Genomic DNA, 11,805 nt, shown 5'->3' on the forward strand with positions numbered 1-11,805 from the left:
TAGAACCCAGATAAGACTTCTGGGTTGTGGAATAAGTTTAGTGCTTAGTAGTGCATAGCTGGTAGTTATATGTAGTTAAATCATGGAAGGTCGGGCCCTGCCGGGCGTGGCTCAGTGGTTAAGCGTCAACCTAGGATCCAGGCGATCAGGGTTCAATTCCTGGTCAGGGCACATGCCTGGGTTATTGATGTTTCTCTCTCTCTCTCCCTCTCCCTTCCTCTCTCTGAAATCAATAAAGATATATATATAAAAAAATAAATAATAAATCATGGAGGTGGGTGTGGTCCCTTAGGGACAAGTGCGCAGTAGGAAGAACAAGGTCCTGGGTTAGGCTCCTGAGGATTTACAAGGTGTAACGATCGGGCAGAAAGGCGGATGCAGGAACAGGCTGGAGAAGCAGCCCGCGAGGCAGGCCGAGCAAGGCGGGGGCCAGGCCCCGACACTGAAGTCTGCACTCCCCTTTCCAGGGCTACAGTTGCTATTTTGCAGATAAACAGGAGTGACATGTTTTATCATGTAAAGACAATGACCTTGCCCGGCCGGGCGTGGCTCAGCGGTTAAGCGTCGACCTAGGATCCAGGCGATCAGGGTTGGATTCCCGGTCAGGGCACATGCCCGGTTGCGGGCTGCAGCCGATCAATGACTCTCATCATTGATGTTTCTAGCTCTCTCTCTCCCTCTCCTTTCCTCTCTCTGAAATCAATAAAGATATATTTAAAAGAAAAAAAAAAAAAAGACAATGACCTTCTCCCCGCCCTCTGGCTCTTTGTGAAAGAGTTCCACCCACGTATTCCAGAAAGCAGCTAACCCTAGGTCAGTTAACGCTGACCTGAGCCTCTGTGTGCCGCTTCCTAGCTCGCACCTGCCCCCTCCCAACCAGGATGTGGTTTTTGCCTTTATATTCTCCCTGCAGAGACTGTTCGGGGCTCCGAGTCTGCTTAGGGCAGGAGCTCGCTCGCAGTCGCCGGCTAATAAATCTCCAAATGGTCAATTTGGTCTCCGTGTGAATTAGTCTCAGGAAAGACCGGTGTAACAACACGGCAATTACCCTGACAGCAGGGGCAGGAGAGGGTAGGCTCACATGCACACGCCTTTATAAAGGTGGTTTTGGAACTTGAAGGAGTTGTGTGCTGGCTTAATCTCAGTAAATTTCGAGGCAAATGTTCACCTGAGTGGGGCAGGGAGACAAGTTGGGTGTTGGTGGAATATTGAGAAGATGTTTTAAATGCTGGCCTGAAAGCACAGTTGGGTGGTCTGGTCGGAATAGTTGGTGATTCTGTGTCTAGAGTGATAACTTGCCCACAGTGTGGTTTTGTTCATCCAGCTTGGCTGTGCGCAGGCATGGAGAAAGTGACCGTTTCCCCTGTGGTGGCAGATCTGCCCCGGGGCCTGACGGAAGGAAGACGGCATGGGAGGGAGAGGTTGTGAGGGTTAGGATCAGCTGTGGAATCCAAGCTGCTTGAGGAGAAAGAGGGAGATAAAGGCCTGGGAGAAGGCGGGGGGATCAATGGGTTGGATGTCGCCATGGAGACAAAGGATAAGGGCTGTGGAGACTTGAACAAGTGGGCAGAAGACTGTAGACTTAGTTAGAGACCTCAGAGGAGGGTCCCAGGGCAGCCAGCTCCTGGGGGAGCACATGCCCCGAAATGGAGAGGTGGGGAGAGGTCTGTGGAAATGGGAAGGCGGAGGAGGGAAAACCATGGTGTTTAGCAGGCAGAATGCCCTGTGGAGCCTCAGGAAAGCAGATGTTGGGGGGGAGCCACGGAAGGAGCAGAGGAATGGGTGCCGCTGGGGAGCCGTGGAGATGATGATACTGAAACAAAAAGAAGGCGCCACAGCCAGAACCCACCCTTACCATTCCCGGTTGTGCCTTTCAAAGGGTGACCTGGCCCAGTGGGCTCACAGTTGTCTACATTGCATGAGTGTCTTGAGATTTTTTTCACTCGTGGCTTTTCCCCCTTTATCCATTAGAGTTTTAGTGTTTTGACTTTATTGTGTAATTTATATGTTAAGATTATTAAACTTTTGTCTCCTATTTGTTGCAATCATTTTTCAAAATTTAGTTGTGAATTTGGGGAGAAGTTATTAACACAGAAATTAGGGTCCAGTACAGAACTTGTAAGTTTTAGTATGCAACCTTTTTTGTTCCTTCTGTTTGGTGGTAATTTTCTATAATTTTCTTTCCAAGTAGCCACCATGAAGAATTAACTTTCCCAGTGATTCCAAGCTGCAATGTGACCTCGATTGGATCGCAGAATTCCTAAAAACCTTGCGTGTGCTCCCGAGTGCTGGAGGGTGGCTCCTGCACGGTCCCTTCTGGTTCACTGTCCTCTCGGGAGAGTGTCATCCCTCACAGATTGACGTGCCCTGATGAGCTTCGAAATCAGTTCATCAAGTTCTCCTCAATATTAATCAATTTTATGATGAGAATAAGATTAAATCAATGTATTAATCAAATACTACTTAAAACTATATAGACTATATAAGCTTCCTTATCTCAAGAATTTTTAAGGATTTATGTAATGAATATATATATATATATATTTTTCATATATTTTCCACATTTTTCTTACAGGATATTTATAATTCTATTCCTTTTATGTTTATGGTTTATGCAGTTTCATGAAACTGGTTAGTCCTTGGTGTAAGGTAGATCAGAATTATCTTGTACAAAGCCACTTTGCAGGGCCAGCGCTTACATGCTCATTGTGAGCTCATTACTCAATCATAAAGCCAATTCGGCATTTGCACCTCACTTCCGAAGGTCTTTTCTCTCACTTAAGGTTTATAGTACATTGCAAAACTGGCACAGAAAGTTTTGCGTACTGTTCAACCAGCTTCCCCCAAAGGCAACCTTTTATTTGACTATAGCACATCATCAAAAGCCAGAAATGGACACTGCTGCACCTCAGTACCCAGCGCTCGGGGCCGCGAGCAGTATTCCTTTACCCTGAGACAGAAGACAAGAGTGCGGAGAGGAAAGGATACGTTAGAGCACATCATGAGTCATGAGGGCTTGTAGTTTTGTGAAAGTAAAATGTCAGGGCTGTGATAAAAAAGTTTGAAAAAATCAGCAAGGATCTCTTATTAATTGTAATAATCTTTTACAAAAATTTTATTGAATTTATTGGGGTTACATTGGTTAACAAAATTACATAGGTTTCAGGTGTACAACTCTATATACATCATCTGTGTATTGTACTGTGTGTTCACACCCCAAGCCAAGTCTCCTGTCACCATTTATCCCCCCTTTCCCCTCCTCTACCTCCCCACCCCCTTTCCCTCTGCTAATCACCATAATGATGTCTGTGTCTATGAGGGTTTTTAAAATTTTTTGCTTAATCCCTTCACCTTTTTCACCCAGTCCCCCAAACCACCCTCCCCTCTGACAGCTGTCAGTCTGTTCTCTGTGTCTATGAGTCTTTCTATTTGGTCTGTTTATTTTGTTCATTAGATTCCATATACAAGTGAAATCATATGGTACTTGTCTTTCTCTGACTGGCTTATTTCACTTAACATAATGCTCTCCAGGCATCACAAAACACTATGCTGTCACAAAAGGTAATAATTTTTTTTGGTGTTCGGGTATGTTTTGAGTTAGGGTAGTTATGCCTTTCCTGTTTTGAAAGGTTTGAAAATAGGCACCTTCGTTCTGTTTAAAAGGCACTAATCTTCAGGAAGAAAGGACAATATTCCCTGGCTGAATGCCTCTGTATCACTTTTTCTAAAAAAAGTCTCTTTATTGTTCAAAGTATTACAGATGTCACCCTTTTTCTCCCTTTGATCCCTTCCACCCTGCTCCCCCACCCAGGCCTTTCCCACACTCTTGTCTGTGCCCGTGGACTATGCATATACGTTCTTAGGTTAATCTCCCCCACCCCACCTTCCCTCTGAGATCCCTCAGTCTGTTCCATGCTTCTATGTCTTTGGATCTATTTTGTTCATCGGTTTATTTTGTTCATTAGATCCCACATTTGCGTAAGATCATGTGATACTTGTCTTTCTCTGACTGGCTTATTTCACTCAGCATAATACACTCTAGCTCCCACCTTCCATGCTGTCTCCAAGGGTAAGGGATCCTTCTTGTTTATAGCTGCATAGTATTCTATGGTGCAAATGTCTGAGAAGATGCTTGATATGATTTCAATCTTCTTGAACTTGTAGAGACTTGTTTTGTGTCCTAACATGTGGTCTATCTTTGAGAATGTCCCATTTGCACCTGAGGAGAATGTATACTCTGCAGCTTTGGGGTGAAATGTTCTGTAAATGTCAATTAAATCCATCTGATCTAGTGTGTCATTTAGAGTCATTGTTTTCCTGTTGACTTTTTGTCTGGAAGACCTATCCAGTAAAGTCAGTGGGGTGTTAAAATGCCCTAATGTGACTGTACTGCTGTCAATCTCTCCCTTAAAGTCCTCCAGAAGTGTTTTATAAATCGAGGTGCTCCTGTATTGGGTGCAGATGTGTTTATCAGGGTTATATCCTCTTGTTGGATGGGTCCCTTTATGTCATGTGGTGACATTTCTTGTCTCTCATGGTCTTCATTTTGAAGTCTATTTTGTTGCATATGAATATTGCTACCCCAGCTTTTTTTTTCATTTCCATTTGCATGGAGAATTTTTTCCACCCTTTGCTCTCGTCCTGTGTGGGTCTTGTTCTCAGGTGGGTCTCTTGTAGACAGCAAATATATGGGCCCTGTTTTCTTATGCACTCAGCCACCCTATATGCTTTGATTGGAGCATTTAATCCATTTACATTTAAGGTCATTATTGATAGGCCCTTTTCTATTGCCATTTTATTTCTTTATGCCTATGTTTCTCTCTCTATTTCTACTTCATCTCCCTTCCTTTTAAAGATGACCCTTCAACATTTCTTGTAATACTGGTTGGTGGTGACAAACTCCTGTAGCTTTTTCTTGTCTAGGAATCTCTCTATTTCTCCTTCAAACTTAAGTATGGCCTTGCTGCACAGAGTAGTCTTTGCTTTTCATCACTTTGAATATTTTGTGCCAATACCTTCTGGCTTAAAAAGTTTCTATTGAGAATCAGCTCTTTTGCTGTTTTTAAGATTCTCTTTGTCTTTCACCTTTGCCATTTTGATTATGATGTGTCCTGGCCTGTGCCTCTAGGGGCTCACCTGGTCTGGGATCTCTGCACTTCCTGGACTTGTGTGCCTTTTTCCTTAATCATGTCAGGAAAGTTTTTCATTATTATTTCTTCAAATAGGTCCTCAATTTCTTGCTCTCTCCCTTCTCCTTTTGTCACCCCTATGATGCCGATGTTGTCATGCTTGGTGCTGTCTCAGAGGTCCTGTAAACTACCTTCATTTAAAAAATTCTTTATGCTGCTCTGGTTGGGTGTTTTCTGCTACCTCGTCTTCCAAGTTGCTGATTCCTTCCTCTGCTCCATTTTGCCTGCTGTTGGCTCTTTTTAGTCTTCATTTCTGACTGGCTCTTTTTTATGGTTTCTATGTTCCTTTTCATGCTCACTACCTTTTTGTTGGAGTTCTCACTGAGTCCCTCTGCTCTTTCCCTAAGTTCCTTGAGTATTCCTAGAGAGTTTAAGCATCATTTTAAACTTTCTAGCTAGTACATTGCTTGTCTCTATTTCATTTAGTTCTATTTCTGAAGATTTCTGCTTTCTTTAATTTTGGGCATGTTTCTTTGTCTCCCGTTTTGGCTGCCTCTTTGTGTTTACTTCTGTGTATTGGGTAGATCTGCTATGTCTCCCAGTCTTGGTAGGGTGGCCTTATGTAGTATGTGTCCTATGGGGCACAGTGGCATACTGTCTCTGATCACCTAAAGTAGGTGCTCCAAGAGTGTCCCTTTTGTGGTTTATGTGTGGCCCTCCTGTTGTAGTTGAGCACATCCATGGGGTTTACCTTCATGCTGGCTGGCCGTGAGGATTGGCCATGACCACAGTGTACAAGCTGCTGTGCAGGAGCTGATGTCACAAATTAAAATAACCTCAGCAAGGACTGGTCCCTGCTGAGACCTACCTTTTGGTTTGTTATTTGTGGATCTAATTGGGTGGTGTTCTGTTGTCATCTAAATCCAGCCACTGGCTATGCTGGTTTTGGGAACTCTTGGCATGGACTGCAATGCAGGTCAGTGTCAGCCAGTGCCTATGACCAGTCTGGGGCTACCTGTTAGGAGCTATAAAGTGGTCTGTGGTTGGTAGCTGCCTATGCTGGGCCTGGGTGCACATGGGAGAGGCCACAGGGTGAACTGAGGCCAGCTGCCACTGGTACTGGGCCTGGGGCAGGTCAGCAAAAAGCCCAAGGTACTCTGAGACCTGTCACCCCCTTAGGCAGTACACAAGTTGTGTGAGGCAGGTTCTCAGGGAGACACCATGTTGGGGCGAATGGTGTTCACCAGGTTAATACAGATTCAAATTTGGTACTAGTGTTGGGTCTGAGACAACTCAGCAAAAGTCTCAGGATACACTGAGGCCCACTGCTGTCAACCTGGGCCTTTACAGTGGGGCCAGGTCTCCAGGAGAAATCTGGTGGAGCTAGTAGAGTTTGCCAGGCTAAATCAGCTTCATATTTGGCCATGTCATGGGGGGCTTAACACAGGAGAGATGGCACCTGTCAGCTATATGGAAAGGTGGATCTCATCTTGAAACCACACACCTGTTACTCCCTGTGTTTCTATGGCACCCGCCCTGCCACCCTCTGTGCTTAAACAAAATTCCTCAAGAGCTTTTCAAGTGTAACATGGGCCCAGGCTGGCTGCTGCTGACAGAACTGGCCCTATGTGAGTTGGCCAGGCTGGGGCCCCAGGGAGTCATCAGGGCAGAGCTAGTGTAGTTCCCCAGGCTAATGCCATGTGGGGGGAGTGTTTACCCCAGGATAAAGTAACCTGCAGGTGATTTAGCAGGAGGACTCAACCCAGGGGCACTGAAGGTTGTCCCTCCAGCCCTCACCCTGAAGCCACATAATTCAGTCTCACCCCCTGTCACTTGGAAACTCCCCCAGCCCCAGCTGCAGTCTTCACTGGAGCCCAGGGTGAGTGACCCTGAGCCAGAGATTGTGCGCTGTGTCTCTAAGGGGACACCTGGGTGCCCGGCAGCCTTCAGCTTCACCAGTGCATATGGAACCCCCCTGATGTTCACAGGCAGATGATATGTGGGATCTTCTTTCAGACACTGGTGCTCTGGGCTGGGGAGTCCGTAGGGATGACACTGCTTGCCCCTCAGGGGGGACCTCTGCAGCTGATATATGCCTCTGGATTCTCAGCTCCCTCATGTGGGTGTGGGGCCTGACTCTCGCATCTCCTCCCCTCCTACCAGTCTCAACATGGCTTCTCTGTAAATCTTTGGTTATTGACTGTGCAGCTAGCCTTCAATTAGTTATCAAGGCTGATTTTAGTTGTAGTTTTGTTGTGGTTCTGGGAGGAGGTGAGCGACGCTTCCACCCACTTCACCATCTTGGACCCTTCTTCATGCTGACCTTTTCTTATTTCCTCAGGTAAGCCTAGGTTGCTCTGAACTTCTCTCTTGTAATGGTTTTCTTGCACCCCATTGATTTTTGGAAAGTTGTATTTCTGTTTCCATTTTTCTCAAGGTATTTTTAAATTTCCTCTTTGATGTCTTCACTGACACATCCGTTGGTTGCTTAGTAGCATGTTTTTTAGTCTCTAGGTGTTTGTGTTTTCTTCAGTTCTCGTCTCATACTAGACTTCCAGTTTTATACTTTGTGGTTGTAAAAGGTGCTTCATATGACTTCAATCTCCTTAAATTTACTGAGGCTTATTTGTGGCCTAACAAGTGTCTATCATTGAGAATGTTCCATGCGCACTTGAGAAGGATGTGTATTCTGCAGTTTTTAGTAAAATGGTCTGATATGTCTACTAAGTACATCTCATCTAATATGCCACTTAATGGAAAAGTTTTCTGTTTGGATGATCTATCCATTGATGTAAGTGAGGTATTAAAGTCCCCTTCTATTCTAGTAACACTGTCAATTTCCCCTGTGCGTCTATTGCTGTTTGCTTTATGCATTTAGGTTCTCCTGCTTCAGGTGCATAAATGTTTACAAATGGTCCTCCTCTTGGATTGATCACTTTACCACTGTGTAATGCCAGACTTGGTCTCTTTGTTTTAAAGTCTACTTTGTCTGTCTGGCTAGAACCATGCAATTCGCAGAAGCATGCCCCGCAGTGCATAGCAGGGCACCCCAGAGCTTGGTGTCAGCCTGCTCCTTGGAGCCTTGCTGTGCAGTCTGAGGCACGTGGCCATCAGGAACCAGGAGTAAGCCATTTCCACACCTCATTGAGCCTTTGGATTCTGTACAACCAGTGTGAATAAACTGGACAATTAAAGATGTGGACGCTTACCGTTTTCTATCCAAGTTCTCCTGGAGGCAGCCATTCAGAAATGTGGTCAATTTTTGGTGAAGAAAAATGACATTGAAGGTGTCCTGAGTTGGCACGTCACACAGCATGTGAGCACTGAAGTGCCCCTTCAGCCTGCCCTCACCACCCTGCAGGGCGTGGGGCGTGCCAGCCCTGGCTGACGTTGCTGCAGTGTGTGATGCTGTGAGAGGGTTATGAGGAAATCCCGAGAAAAGAACTCCTGCCTGATCTTGTAGCCGATCATTTCATCCAGGTGGATATCAACAAAAGGGCAGACAGTTACAGGGGAATTAATACCTAGAATTAGAAACAGATAGAAAACAACTTGAATTTTTAAAGTGGGGTTCTTAGGCTTTTGGCAACATGTGGATTATTCCCCCTGGCACAGGAATCACCCACCAGGTGAATTTGGCAGGGGTGGGTTTAATCAGAAGGGACGTTGTTACCCAGAGAGCCTCATGGTCTTGGGTTCACATATTACCATGACTGTGTGTGTTCTCGATTGGGGCTTGGGTGGTGAAGCAGAGGCTGTCACCCTGGGTCATCCAGTGAGCATGGTGCTCCTCCAGGTGATTAGCTACAGGTTGATGGGAAATCCCTGCACTCTGTTAACATGCACTGACATTGTTTAACCATTACCCAGCACCTCTGCCTGGTTAGAGGTGGACAAATTTGTTGTTTTTTGAGCCAGGAGTAGCCCAGTTGTCCATTGCTGACCAAGCTACAGTTGCCAACATATGTCCAGAGTATGGAGCAACTGCTCCCTTCTGCCTGGTTGATGAAGTTGGTATTAGATGCCTGGTGCAGACAGGTCATGACGGAGGAAAAAGAAAGCACATTAAAAAGAATCTTCTATCTGTAGGACTGTTTCAGGGTTTCAGTCACCCTTCTCAAGGCCCAGACTTTGCCCAAGTTGTGAGATTAGATTTGAAAACAGTGGTGCCTTGTTGCAGGTCACTGTGTCCAACATGAAAAGGGACTTTGAGAGCTGCCTTGGAGCCAAGTAATGGTTTAAAAGAGTCCAGGTTGCTCCGGACCATTGTAACAACCCCACGATATTTATCTATAATAATAGCCGTTTGCCCTTGCTCGTGGTTCTGTGGTAATCACTGCTATTACTAGCTGCACAAGCACCAGTAATCTGTCTGTGATGTTAGGAGCAGGATTGTTAGCAAAAAAATCTGTGGATGCTGGCGTGAATGTGAAGCCTTCCATCAAAACTAGCCCATCTCCAGGGAGTGGTGTGATCATCTGCTTCCTGTGAGAGAGTGGAGTCCTGCCTTACCTGTCTCAGCTGGGCTTTGATGTGGGCACTATGGTTGCATGTCCAGGATTGGCAACAGTGAGCCCTTGCCTGAAGCTGTGGGAGCTGTTGGGCTACTAGCTGGGAAGTGGAGTTTTGAAGGTCAAGTCCATGCCAATACCCAGGTGAACTATTTAGTCTCTCCACCTACAGTAATAGCACATGCGAGTGCTAGGACCATCATGTGTGACTTGGAGAAAGAGCCACTGGTAAAAGCAAAGATATCTGGCCAACTGGGGAGGACATCCAGGCAGTGGAGTCAGCTTCCATCCCTGGGTTGTTTATGGAAGTTTATCAGAAAATAGAGCCCAAATGGGAGCCCCATGAGATACTCTGTATTACTGAAATCCCAAATTTACATGTTGAAGTCACGACTCTTCTTTCACACCTGACTTTTCATGGTTAGCCCCTAAATCTATAGTGGATGCCTATGTGCTACTATATTCAGGAGATTCAATAACAACTGACCACATCTCTCCAGCTGGAAGTATTGCAAGACACAGCCTCATTTCTCACTACTTACCTACCAGTGGCCCGACCCAACGCCTAGGCAACATTTGCCCACATCAGGTGATTAAACAAATTTTTGAACAAACAGGCACACAGACTACACATCTGTCTCTGGAGAAATTCTGGACGTGTTCAGTTCTGTTGAGTGGTACCGCAGGTGGGCCTTCCTGGGTCCTTCTGGCCTGCAAACAGTAGGTACAGCTTGGGCACCTTGCAACTGGGCAGCCAAGGGCACCTTCCTCCTGGGAATCAAAGCCGTTTGGGCTGAGTTACCTGTGTGTTCACAGCAGTAACTTGGTCAGAATGGGGGTGATCTCCCTTGACTGTCCCCTTGGGGAGACTGATGACTCCCTGAGACTCACAGGGCTGGAACAGTACACTGCCTGCATTCCAGAAAACCTCACCACAAGTGAAAGTCCAGGTCACTCTGCACACCAACCGTGAAGGCCATCCAGGCTGTCATGAGGTTTGACACCGATGTGGAGCTCACTTATTTCCACATTGGGGGCATCCTCGAGTTCTGGGCCCACAGGATGGCCAAGTCGGCCCTGGTTTCTTAGGAGACTTGCACTGGGAGCTGCCCCGAGCAGTGTGGGGCTTCCACGTGGGGCCCTCCACCCGGGCCAGCTGGGCACCGGCCTTTCTTCCAGGCACAGAACCAGCAGTTCCTATGTTTTAGAATTTGGAAGCTAGAATGGTGGGAGTGTCAATAGTGCCAGAGAGAACTAAGCTTGTCTTTAAACTTGCTGGTTACAAGATGTGAGTTTTCACTCTTAGCCTGTCACTGTTCAGCTGAGCACAAATAAGTCTCCCCAGAGGGTGTCTCCTGTCCTCTTTTTCATTCCTCTGTTGTCAGCTTAATGACACCTTTCCCTTGAGGGTCGCCTTTGCCTATCACACCAGTGTTGACCGGCAAGGGTGGGTGGGTAAGAACTTTTGCACACTTTAAGTCACAGGGGCTATTGCAATTCTGCCCCCCACCCCTTCTGAGTGAATGACCCAGACACCTTGCTGACAGGTCAAATGTTGACACTTTGATTATGGCCTTTTGAGGGATCAACATCAAAGAAACTCGAAATTTCCTTTTATTATCTTCAAGATTTCTCCGAAAACTGAATATTTTTCAAGAGGATAACTTCGGAGTGATTTTAGAGAGAGACACACACAGAACATTTCTAATTTGAAGAAAATTAAATCTACTTTCAAGGGAAAAAATAAATCTATTTTGTCTGATACAAGAATTGCCACCCCAGGGTTTTGCTTATTTGTCTCTGTTTGCATGAGATATCTTTCCCACCCCTTCACCTTCACTCTGTCTTTTCATCTGACGTGAGTCTCTTGTGGGCAGCAGATTGGTGGGTCTTGTTTTAAATCCATTCAGCCACCCAATATCTTTTGATTGGAGCACTTAGTCCACTTGCATTTAGAGTAATTATTAATAGGAGTGTTCTTGTTGCCATTTTGTTCCTTGTTTTTGGTTATTTTTGTAGCTCTTCCATATTTAGTTATTTACATGTCTGTTTTCAATTCGACAATATCTCAAGTTCTATATGTTTTAGACACTGGCAATTAGGATTATTTCACAATATATTAATTTCAGAATTGGAGTATCTGTGAGACAACTTGGATGAAGAGA

At 45.6% G+C, this 11,805-nt stretch overlaps 1 pseudogene across 1 annotated transcript; it reads left to right on the forward strand.

Annotated features, from left to right (window-relative positions):
* The first annotated feature begins 1,524 nt into the window (after positions 1 to 1,524).
* LOC308567236 (cytoplasmic aconitate hydratase pseudogene) lies at positions 1,525 to 10,729 on the forward strand (annotated as a pseudogene). The gene is made up of 2 exons: positions 1,525 to 1,562; positions 8,325 to 10,729. The product of its transcript is annotated as a cytoplasmic aconitate hydratase pseudogene (transcript).
* The last annotated feature ends 1,076 nt before the right edge of the window (positions 10,730 to 11,805 follow it).

The sequence above is a fragment of the Miniopterus schreibersii genome (assembly GCF_964146895.1).
Source record: "Miniopterus schreibersii genome assembly, chromosome: 14".
Taxonomy (NCBI): Eukaryota; Metazoa; Chordata; class Mammalia; order Chiroptera; family Miniopteridae; genus Miniopterus; species Miniopterus schreibersii.